Here is a 12,420-nt window from a genome sequence, read left to right as displayed (position 1 = left end):
AGGGTTTCCGGAGGTGAAATTCGAAGTCAAAACCAGACAGTTCGGAGACTGTCCAAATAACTTTCTATTTATCTTATTTTATTGTACTAACCTTGTTTTGTAGGGCATACTTTGTTTGTAGATTAACATGCCTTGCAGGATGGAAATTGCACAAGAAAAGCTAGATTAGAGGTGACTCAAGTCTAATTGATTAAGGTTGGGAAAAAAATTCCTAGATGGAGGGTAGGTGAATCAAAGTTCATGTGGTTAAAACTGTTGGTGTAATCAACCCAAGTTTGATCGGTATGATCATGATTTTGATCTGTATGTCAAAGAGTTTAAGTTAGTCTTTCATATGTATTTGATATGTGTTTGAGTCTTGCAGGACTTGGTGAAACACATGCGGAACTTAGTGCGACCAAGTTCAGGAAGCTCATCCAAGGGTTCGGATCCTTGAGTCGGTGAAGGATGGTGTGGAAGACATCCGAGGGACTGACGGACGAGGAGCAATGGAGTGGAGCCGAGGGAAGCAAACTTTAAGGCAACGTGAAGGATGACACGGAGAGGAGCCGTGGTATCGAGTGCATTTGAGGGACGAAGGCCGAGGAAGAGGGCTTCAAAGTTAACTCCGGAGAGGATGAGTGTGAGTGAATGTAAGGTACCAGTCGACTGGTACTTGGACCAGTCGACTGGTCCAAATTCATGAAGAGCACAGAATGCTTCTGTGATTGTCGGCTACGGGGATCAGTCGACTGGTCTCGGGACCAGTCGATTGGTACATGGCCGTTAGCAGGATTGTGGATTTTGTGGAGTGTCATTGGTTGTGTCCAATGGTCACAATAGTCGACTGATGCATGGATCAATCGACTAGTGTCGGGGTTGAGTTGATATGATGATTAACTCTCTCCTCTTATTTATAGGTAGTTTTGGGGCATGAAGGAGGTTACTCATGCTTGTTGAATAACTCCTAAGTCTTTTCCCAAAGCTTCCAAGCCCACTTTTCCTCTCCAAACCTAAGTTCCATCTTGTAAGAGGAAGAGAGCTTTGTGAGAGGTTGTACTCTACCAAGAAGGAGTAAGATCTAGCCGGAGATTGTCGAGGACTGATCCACCGAAGGATCAAGGGTTTGTCTACCTCAAGGACACGCCACGGAGTAGGACCAAACAATCTCCGAACTATGTAAAGAAATCGTGTTAGCATTTGTATTCTCTCTTGTTTTCTTTCATTGCTTTAGATTTCGTATTTACACTACACACTAATCTTTTGTAGAGAAGAAATCGAAGTTGGGGGTGACCTAGCTATCCAACCTCCTTCTAGTCGGTCACCGATCTCCTACAAGTGGTATCAGAGCAAGGTTGCCCTTCAATGAACTAATCGCCAAGAAGAGCAACATCATCAAATAGCCGGCTCAAGCATTCATCCACCCAAATTCGAAGGAGAATTCTCTTGGTGGAAAAAGAGAATGGAGGTATTTTTTGAAACCGATTTTGATATTATGCTAATCATGGAAAATGGTTTCAAAATACCTAGGGATCAAAACAATGAGATATTAGAGAAAATAAGATGGAACAAGAAGCAAAGGGAAGAGTATCTAGCAAATTCAAAGGCCTTACATCATCTACTAAATGTCCTTCCCCAACAAGAAGTAACAAAGGTTGGGAACTCTTCAAGCGCCAAGGAGTTATGGAAAAAACTAGTAGAACTTCATGAGGGGACATCGGAAGAAAAACTAGCAAGAAGGAATCTTCTCCAAACTCAACTCAACAATATCAAACTTGAAAAAGGAGAAAAGGTATCAATACTTCACGCTAGGATTAAATAAATTTTGAATGGACTAACAAGTATAGGTGAGAAACTCTCAAACCAAGATATCTTGATGAAAGCCATCAATGCTTTCCCAAGAACCACAACTTGGAGCTCCATTGTAGATTCATTCTACATTTCAAAGGATCTAGAAAAGAGCTCTCTAGATGAATTCTTTTCAACCATGGAGCTTCACGAGACTCGAATTGAAGGATTAGATGGAGAAGTCAATAGATCAAGAGGATTAGCCCTTGTGGCAAACAAGGGAAAGGGTAAGAAGAAGAAGTCTTCATCCCTACCATCCTCCGACTCCGAAGAATCAAGTGCCTCAATGGATAGCGATTAAGAGGGGTATATGGTAAGGAAAATGAGAAGGGCATTTAAAAGGTTTTCAACTAACAAATCTCATGCTAGGAAAAGCTCAAGAAGCAAAAGTAGAACAAGGAGGGTTATTTTCTACAATTGCCAAGGAGAAGGGCACATGAGGGATGAATGCCCTCTCTTGAAGAAGAAAGAAGAAAGGAAGAAGGAAGAGAAGAGGAAGTCAAAAGAAAAGGGGAAGAAGGTCAAAAACCTAAAAGCAACATGGGATGATCCATCGTCATCTGAGGAAGAAGAGCCTCATGTGCCCCATTTTGCTCTAATGGGAATTGACGATGTAGCCTCCACCTCATCCGAGCAAGAAGAAGGAAGGAGCTCAAGTGAAGATAAAGAAGGGAGTTCAAGTGAAGGGGGAGGTCAAACATCAGATTCAGATGTCTCGGTAAGTGAGGTATACAATTTTCGTCCTCATGTTTTAATTAAGATTATTAAAAGTACAAATGAGGATTTGTTCAAGGCAAAAAGGAAAAATAAGTCCTTGAAAAATGATATTATTTGCCTTGAAGAAAAATTAGAATCCATGTGTTCTAAGGACAATGATATGTATGATTCTTCTACAAATTCAAGTAATTCATGTTTAGTAGAAGAAAATAAGGGTTTAAGGAAAAAGGTAGAATACCTTACCAATGCCCTTAGAAAATTTGAAATTGGATCCAAAACCCTAAACATGATAATTGAGAACCAAAGGGAAAGTTTCAACAAAAAAGGTTTAGGGTATAAGAAATCCAATAATGGAAAAACCTATCATTGTCTAATTGCTAGGGGGCAACTCAAGACAAAGACCATAGATAGGAAATGAATTCCTAAGGAGTATTTGGTAAACCCAATTAAAGAGAACCTCTATTGGGTACCAAAATCAATCCTCAAGGGTTAGAGGATTTTAGGTCAAGTCAACCATGGAAATCATAATTCCAATTTGTTGTGGTTGACTTGAGATCTTAATGGGGAACACTTAGCCTTGATAGAAATTCATGATAAAGAGGGCTAAGTAGAGGTTACCTTTATTTCATCTCACAATAACTTGCATTATTTTCTAAATATAAATGTGAGATGATAGGATGATACTAATAATTCACTTATGATTAAGGCATTTTGATGAGTTATAAAATGTACCAAATTTTTGAGTAATCATAGACCAACTATAGAGAGAGCAAATGTTTAATTAGGGGACATCTTGTCCATAGATCATAGTTGGACATTTTAAATATTTTGAAAACAATTCTATGTTTTATTTACAATGAATAGTTATTTTGAAACATATGAATTCAAAATTAGGGTTTAATTTGATACAAACTTGCATGTTTTTTTGTGATTTTTGAGATTTGGTCAAAATTTCAAAAATACTTTGACTTTTCATGAAAACATATTTTTCCTAATTAAAAGATATTTCAAGAAATATGTTGTCTAAATTTCATGATTTTTTGAATTTTTTAAAATTTTTATGAATTTCTGAAGTTGGCTTTAGAGGGCTGAAATTCGAGCTGCTTGTGTACCAATCGACTGCATCAGTTACCTTTCAATTGGTATCAGCCTTCCAGCATTATATTTCTTTCTGAAATCAATTTGTTGGTCAACATTTGGTCATATTTGATGCCATATAGTGTATAATTGCTTGGTACAATCTTTTTGATGGTGTCAAAGGGGGAGAAATGGATAGGTTTAAGTTAGAAACCTTTATTTCCATACTTGTGTGCAAAACTTTAAAATTAAGGTTAAGAGCATATGTTTAGGGGGAGCTTGGTTTTATGCTTCCTGTGTACATATTGCTTGTAATTTTCAAAGTTATTATTTGTGCCTAACTTAAACATACTGGCACAGATAAAAAAGGGGGAGATTATTGGTGCAATCAACCCAAGTTTGATCAGTATGATCATGATTTTGATGTGTGTGTCAAAGAGTTTAAGTTAGACTTTCATATGTATTTGATATGTGTTTGAGTCTTGTAGGACTTGGTGAAACACATGAGGAACTTGGTGCGGCCAAGTTCGGGAAGCTCATCCAAGGGCTCGGATTCTAGAGTCGGTGAAGGACGGTGTGGAAGACATCCGAGGGACCGCCGAATGAGGAGCAATGGAGTGGAGCCGAGGGAAGCGGACTTCAAGGCAATGTGAAGGATGGCATGGAGAGGAGTCGTGGGCTCGAGTGCATCTGAGGTATGAAGGTCGAGGAAGAGGGCTTCAAAGGCGACTCCGAAGAGGATGAGTGTGAGTGAATATAAGGTACCAGTCGACTAGTACTTGGACCAGTCAACTGGTCCAAATTCATGAAGAGCACAGAATGCTTCTGTGCTTGTCGTCTATGGGAATCAGTCGACTGGTCTCGGGACCAGTCAATTGGTAAATAGCAGTTAGCAAGATCGCGGCTTCTGCGGAGTGCCATTGGCTGTGTCCAACGGTCACACTAGTCGATCGATGCATGGATCAGTCGACTGGTGTTAGGGTTGAGTTGATATGATGATCAACTCTCTCCTCTTATTTATAGGTAGCTTTGGGGCATGCAGGAGGTTACTCATGCTTGTTGAATAACTCCTAAGGCTTTTCCCAAAGCTTCAAAGTCCACTCTTCCTCTCCAAACCTAAGTTCCATCTTGTAAGAGGAAGAGAGCTTTGTGAGAGGTTGTACTCCACCGAGAAGTAAGATCTAGCCGGAGATTGTCGGGGACTGATCCACCGAAGGATCATGAGTTCGTCCACCTCAAGGACACGTTGTGGAGTAGGAGCAAGCAATCTCCGAACCACGTAAAGGAATTGTTTTAGCATTTGTATTCTCTCTTGTTTGCTTTCATTTCTTTAGATTTCGTATTTCCGTTATGCACTAATCTTTTGTAGAGAAGAAATCGAAGTTGGGGGTGACCTAGCTATCCAAACCCTCTTCTAGTCGGTCACCGATCTCCTATAAAACTTTGACAGACAAATTCCTAGCTAGGTGCTACGTGAATCAATTCCAAGTGTGTGGAATTAGTTGAGACTGGTTTGCTTAGAAAAAAGTCTAAGTGTGTGGAATTAGCTGAAGTTGATTGCTTGACACAACTCTAAGTGTGGAATTAGTTGGAGGCTTAGTGCTTGGCAAAAACCAAACTAGACGAGTTAATCTAGTCAAGTAGGTGTGAGTAACTTTATATTTTATATCATACTCATTATGTGTAAAAACTACAAGAAGAATGTTCGATGGCTCCAGGCAACTGGGGGAATTTGGGGTCAACTAGCTAGTGTTAACTCTTGATGAAGGAATTTTGGAGGGTCCAGGTGACTGTGTAGGGTTTAGGTGACCAAACACATGGACGACTGGAGCAACTTCAGGCGACCGTGAGACAACGTTATCAACAATCCAAGCATAGCGGTCAAGACAAAGTTTGACCATTGACTAGGCGACCATAGGATGTACGGATGACCGGAAAGCTTTGTTAACACTAGCTTACGATAGAAGTTGTAGCCACATTAGTACCGACATAAGTGATCGAGAAATCTCTAGGTGATTGGGAGAGTCCTATATAAGAAGTTTTAAGACAGAGCTTGAAATCATCCCATCGACAAAAAATTCACTCTTATTCTCATGCTCTAATTACTCTTTTTCCTTTTGTGCTATGACATGTTGCGACTTGAGCTTCATTTTTGATTGGTAATACCTAGAGTAACATCGGTCAAACTTTACGTTCAAAATCAAGGATAAATAGTTAATTGATTAATAATCCAAGCTTAGCCTACACCGAAATTCAAACCCTAATTACAACCATACCAAATCCAAACCAAACCCATATCTTGTCCATGACACTCCATTTTTTTTTTTTGAAAATTGGACAAGAAATGATAAGAAAATGTCTCAACCCAATGCTAAAACCACAACTACATTGTAGTGCGGGCTAACATAAGAACAACTGACCAAAGTCAGCTAGTTCAACAGTGCTAAACAACTTTGGGAAAAATTAATTAAACTATATGAAGGTTCAACTAACTCAAGATACTAAAATGGACTTATTGCTAAGCTAGCTTCAAAACATCCAAATGAAAGATGGTGAAATAGTAAGTCAACACATAGCCACTTGCAAGAGATACTAAATGGTATCCATTGAATTGGCGAATAGGTAGACAACTGTGATCTGATCAATTATGCACTTAAGCATTTTCAAGAACTACTTTGTGGGCATCTATGGTTGATGCATACAAAATATTTAAGAACTATATATTATTAAGTTAGATGAATTCTTTTATAATTTTAAACTTCATGAATAGACTAATATTGATCAAAATAAGAAGGGTATAGCTTTGATTGCAAGTAAATTGAAATCAAGATCCCAATTCAATGAATAAATTGAGTTAGAATCCGAGCCTGAGTCAACATCTGACAAAGACAATCTATCTTCAGAAGTTGTACACTTAGTCAAAAGAATGATCCGACGAAAGAAATTTACTCAAAAGTTTTTAAAGAAGGAGATCTCGAACAAGGACCTGGTGAATGTCTGATTCTTCAAATGCAAGAAGAAAGAAAACTTTAGAACCAGCTGCCCCTTATTGGAAGAAAAATAAAATAAACCTGAAAAGAAGACAAAGAAGAAGAAGAAGAAGAAGAATAAGGCATTGAAACCAACTTGGGATGTGTCATCATCTGAATCTGAATCAGACTCAGATCATGTGAACCTGTTAGCACTAACAAAAATTCAAGAAGATTCAAGATCAGAATCATAGTCAAAGTATAACTCAGCATTAGATTCAAGTCAAGTCAGCGACTCAGATGAGGTAACAAATCTAATTATTAAAAAAATATATGTTACTGTTGCTTATTTGATTAAGATTCTAGCTAAATACAAATCAAAAGTTAAGATTTATTTAAGGAGATCAAAGACCTTAAGGAAAAAACTAACTTAGACTCATTGACTCAGGTTGGCTAAGTTGGAACCTCAACTCAACTGCCATAACTTGAGAAAGAGAATTCTAATGTGAAAAACTAAGTTAGTCAATTAAAATCTATCTTAAGTAAGTTCATGTCTAAATTAAAAATATTTGAATATGATGAATGGAACTAGACATGATGCTTATAACAAGACTGAACTTGTGTTTAGCTTGAATCAAAACAATCTTTCTTATCTTATCTTAGTCAGGAGAAATGCTAGAGCTAAGATTTCTTGGATTCCAAAATCATACTTAGTTAATCAAGTTAAAATAACTGTTATTGGGGTACCCAAACAATATATTCATGTGACAAATACTAACATTTCTTATGTTGACCCAATTGCAAAATTGAAATAAGTTAGAGCTCCAACTTAAGGGGAGCTAATTTTTGAACTATTAAACTAAGATTAGTTTAAACTATGTTTTTATGCTTAGTACAGATTTTATCTTATAAAATATCCTATTTTCAAAATTATTATTTCAAATTCATACATAAATGGACTTAGTCTAGGTACTAGACAGTATATTCTTATTAATCTAGGCGTCCCTCATCTCACAAAGCACACTTGGATGTAATTTGTTTTTGTTTGTGTTTGTGAAATATGGTGGCAAAAGGCGACTACACTCACCCTCAGCGCCCTCACCAATGTGTTTATGAAACATAGAATGATGTGAAATGCATAGGGTTACAACCTTTAAATTGAAGATGCTTATATTAGTGTATTGATATGAATTGGAGCTATAAACATTTAAATTGATCAAGTTAGAAAATTTTCATATGTTAACAACTTAGTTTTCATAAATTTGAGTTGGAGACTCTTATCTAACTTGACCAATTGATTGAGAGCTCCTATCTTATAAATAGTCAAGATAGAAATCAAGTTGGATATTCTAAAAATGAATTGAAAACTATTTTGATAAAAAAAAGAGATATTTTTCCTAAAATATTTGCTTTTATGATTTTACAAATTTCCTATTAACCTATCTTCAAAATATGACTCATAACCCTAAGGAAAAATTGAAAAACTTAGATAGAAAGGTGAAAACCAAAAAGTTAACATCTTTGATCCCTGACCATCTATACAGGTATACAGGCGATTGGTAATTAAATGCCTTAACTTAAATAACATTTATTGCGGTAGATGAAAAGTCAATATATGGTCACCTGCAAACCTACATGGTCACTTGAGTGACCTAGAATGGGTGCCCTGATTAGATGTCTAGGGTCGACCAAGTACCTACCCGGTCTCCCAAACAACATTTATAAAAATGACCACGAACAACAGCCAAAATATGTAAGTATCCCATGGTGATTTTGATGTAATCAACCAAGTTAAGTTAGGTCCTGTGGTATTCTAACCCTTGTGTCTAAGTGTGTAGGAACTTAGGAACACAAGAAGTTGAGTGAAGATGAGAAGGATGGAATAGGAATCAAATCGACGGGCTCAGTGTTGGGATGTATACTAAAAGCCTAGTTTTTTGTATGAACATAAGAATCACATTGGTCAAATGTCTGCATTTATGTTAAATGCAGTTGTCCATATAATTTATATTGTAGATAACATGATGTGTGGTGCCACACAGAAGATCATGTTATCAACTCCTTAAAAATTATAAATAGTAACTCACAACCAAGTTAGAATGGGACAAACCATTGGACTGGTTGTAGTGTAATTTGGTATTAGTTTATCTTAACTATAAAATTACACTAGTACACTATGTGTGTATTGAGTAGGACCATTTGAGATTGTTTCTTTTTATACTGACTATATAAAAGAACAAAATCTCTGTTATTATGGATGCGCGTACTCTTAATCCTGATATAATAACAAGCACGTATAGTTAGTATTTATTTCTTTGATTTATCAATGGGTGAGATTTAGTTCGATAAATTAATAGGCCCAATAAGTTGGGAAATACTATTATTTATATGGTGTGTTGTTGATTATAGAAAGAAACTGTCTCCTAGTAATGTAGGTTGATGATGTCCCCTTGAGGAGCTCCTAAGGATTGTCATATAAACCCTGCAGGTGGACTTAGTCCGGCATGACAATGAAGTTGAGTGGTACTACTCTTGGAGCTAGATATTAATTAAGTGAGTTATCAGTAACTCATTTAATTAGTGGACATTCGATATCTTAAACATAGGGAGATTAATGCACTCATAATAAGAAGGAGCTCATAATGTAATATGGGGTTGGTACAGTAGTTCAATAATAACTCTTTAGTGATATGAGTTATTATTGATGAACTTGAGTTGGGTGTTTGGGGGGAACACAAGAAGCTCAAGCTCATCGGGAGACCAAAACTAATTCCTCCTCTCGGTTCCTATTGTAGCCTCTATATATAAGCCTCGTATCCACCTTAAGCCCATCTTCTAGTCCATGTTGCGGTCGGCCAAGCACATCTTGGTGCCCAAGATGTGGCCGGCCAAGCCCTTCATGGAGCCCATGTAGAGGCCGACCAAGCCATGCTTGGTGACCAAGCATAAGGCCGACCAAAGTAAAAGGAAAAGGAAGTTTTGATTAAAAACAAAATTTTGTTAAAATCTTTCCTTATTTGTAGTTATCTACAATGGTTAAAAGAGAGATTTTAATTTTGTTAAAATCTTTCCTTTTTTGTAGTTATCTACAATGGTTAAAAGAAAGATTTTAATTTTGTTTAAAACTTTCCTTTTGTAGCCATTCAAGAAGGGATTTAATAGAGAAATTTTAATTTTAAAATTTCCTTTTATAGCCATCCTCATGGTTTTAAAAGAGAGTTTTAAAATTTTAAAATCTTTCCTTTTATAGCTATTTACAAAAGATTAAAGAGAGATTTTAATTTTGTTTAAATCTTTCCTTATTTATAGTTATCTATAATGTTTAAAAGGGAGATTTTATTTTTTGATAAAACTTTCCTTTTTTGTAACCATGATTTAAAAAGAGAAGTTTTAATTAATCTTTCCTTTATTTGTGGTTGTCTACATGTTTTAAAAGAGAGAGATTAATTTTAAAACTTTCCTTTATTGCCATGTACAATAGGAAATTTAGAAAAGAGATATTTTAATTATTGTTAAAATTTTCTTTTTTTAATGGGAGGCCACAAATAAGGAAGTTTTAATTATGTTTAAAACTTTCCTTTTTTGCCATGAGCAAGGATTATAAAAGAAGAGAAGGGGAAGCCTTGTGGTGTAACACATATTATAATTCTCTTCTTCTCCTTGCTTGTGGTCGGCCCTCTCCTTCTCTCTTCCCTTAAGGTCGACATCTATATTCCCTTCTTCCTCCTTTTCTTCCTTCTAAGGCCGGAGCTTGAAGAAGAAGAAGGAGAAGACAAGAAGTATGTAGGTGGCCGGTTGCTTGGAGGGAAGAAGAAGAGAAGGAGTTTCCTATTTTGGCATCCCTTGGTGGCTCGAGAGTCTTGGAGACAAAGAAGGTTTGGGTGGAATTCATCTTGGTATATCGTCACCCACACAACGCCCAAGAGGAGGAGAGGAATACAACAAAAGATTAAGAGGTCTTTAGCTACAAAGAAAGTTATAACTAATTAATGGTTTCCACTTTGAATTAATTAGTTAATTTTCTTTACATGGATTCTGAAACACCAACACAAGAGGCTAGCAATTTTATGTTTTGATTTCATGCTATTGATTTTGTATTTCGATTTTGCATTTCGATCTTGTGTTTCTATTGTGGTCTCTGTAGTTAAATCTAGGGTTACTGTAAGAAGTTAAATATCTAATTTCTTTGAAAGGCTTTGTCTAGGAAGTGGTGGATGATCCCATAACCAAGAAGGCCTAGTGCCGGGCCATGTTTAACCTGGAAGCCAATATTTAAAATAGATATTTAATCAACTTCTGTAATATGGTTTAACTTAGGAAGATCACATCGGTTAAATTTGGAGTAAAAATGTTAAGTATCGTTTTCAATCCAAGTTTAACTTCTGAAGAGCAACTTGGATTAATAATGTTAAGCATTATTTGCAATCCAAGTTTAACTTCAGCAGAGCACATGGGTAGCTAGGTTAAGTTCTGTGCTTGTATAAATTTTTATACAGGGGAAACAGAACGCAATCCAGGTGTAGCAACCAACAATTGGTATCAGAGCTAGGTTTTTGCCTCTGTGTGTTTGGTTTTCAGTTAATTATGCACTTTTCATACATAAGTTTAGGCAGAATAATAGTAGGATGTGCAAATAGATTAACTCTATGGTTGCAGGCTCTAACTATTATGGCTTATTGTGATTGTGTGTGATTGGAACCTCGGACATGTCGAGGGCATTTTATATGTGTGCATGATTGCAATTATTAAATACAGCAGGAGCTGTATTAGTTTTAGGATTTTACATTCTATTTGATCTAGATTACATGTACATTCCTTCATGGAATATAGGATCGATTAATGTAAAATTTTATTTTTATCGCGGATTGTATCCTTGTAAGGCGTGGTACTAATTGAGCACCGGAGGCGCAGTGGAAAAGGAAGCATGATGGATGCGATGACGTAAACCCTTTGGCGGTGGCTAGGGTTGGCGGCACACGGAGGACAGCTATGGATGAGACCATAATAGTTGAAAAATTAGTTTTCATATTTATTGCCTTTTATACTGTGATGTGTTGTGTTTGTGTGCTTGTGTGCATGTTAAAATTCCTCGTCTCTAAATAACTAAGTGGGAGAGGAATTTTATTTAAATTTCATGGTCTCCATTACTGGTTTGTAACTGATGCATTCAAACTTGTGTATTGGCTCTGAGTGTCTTCCTCTACATCGGATGAGTTTGTTCACGGATCACTTGATCAAACTTCCTTAATGGATGATTATAGGAAATTATTTAGGAGCATGTGATCTTCTCCATCCGAAGCGGCACAATCCTATTTAATGGACTTAGTATCAAGTAATGGTATACACTTAGGCGCATTTAATAGTATCCTTCTCATCAGAGTCACTGCTATTATTTGTGTGACCGAAGAAAAACTAAAAATTAATTTTATTTGTCATAAAGTTAGGTTGACAAGATAATAAAACTAATGGGTAAAACCCCCTCTTACAAATGTTTAAATTTGTATACATCCACACTATCGAGGCATACAAAATTCACGGTGTTTGAGGTGTTGGTGAATTTAAATGATATTGTTTGAGGAATCAATATTATTTTAAATTCTAAAGTATTGACCAAATTGTTGAACCCCGTGGTAGTTTTGATGTGATCAACCAAGTTGGTTAGGTCCTGCGTTTTGTCTGATCCCTGTGTCTGAGTGTGTAGGAACTCAGGAGAACAGGAAGTCGAGCGGAAGACGCAGCTGGCGAGAAGGACGGCACGGGAAGTGAGCCGACGGGCTCGATGCGTCCGAAGGACGGGAGAGCTGCGGAAGAGTACACCCGGTGGGCGAGA

This window comes from Zingiber officinale, chromosome 5A, assembly GCF_018446385.1.
Source record: "Zingiber officinale cultivar Zhangliang chromosome 5A, Zo_v1.1, whole genome shotgun sequence".
Lineage (NCBI taxonomy): Eukaryota > Viridiplantae > Streptophyta > Magnoliopsida > Zingiberales > Zingiberaceae > Zingiber > Zingiber officinale.
The sequence above is the reverse complement of the archived record's forward strand: the minus strand, read 5'-3'. Positions refer to the sequence as shown.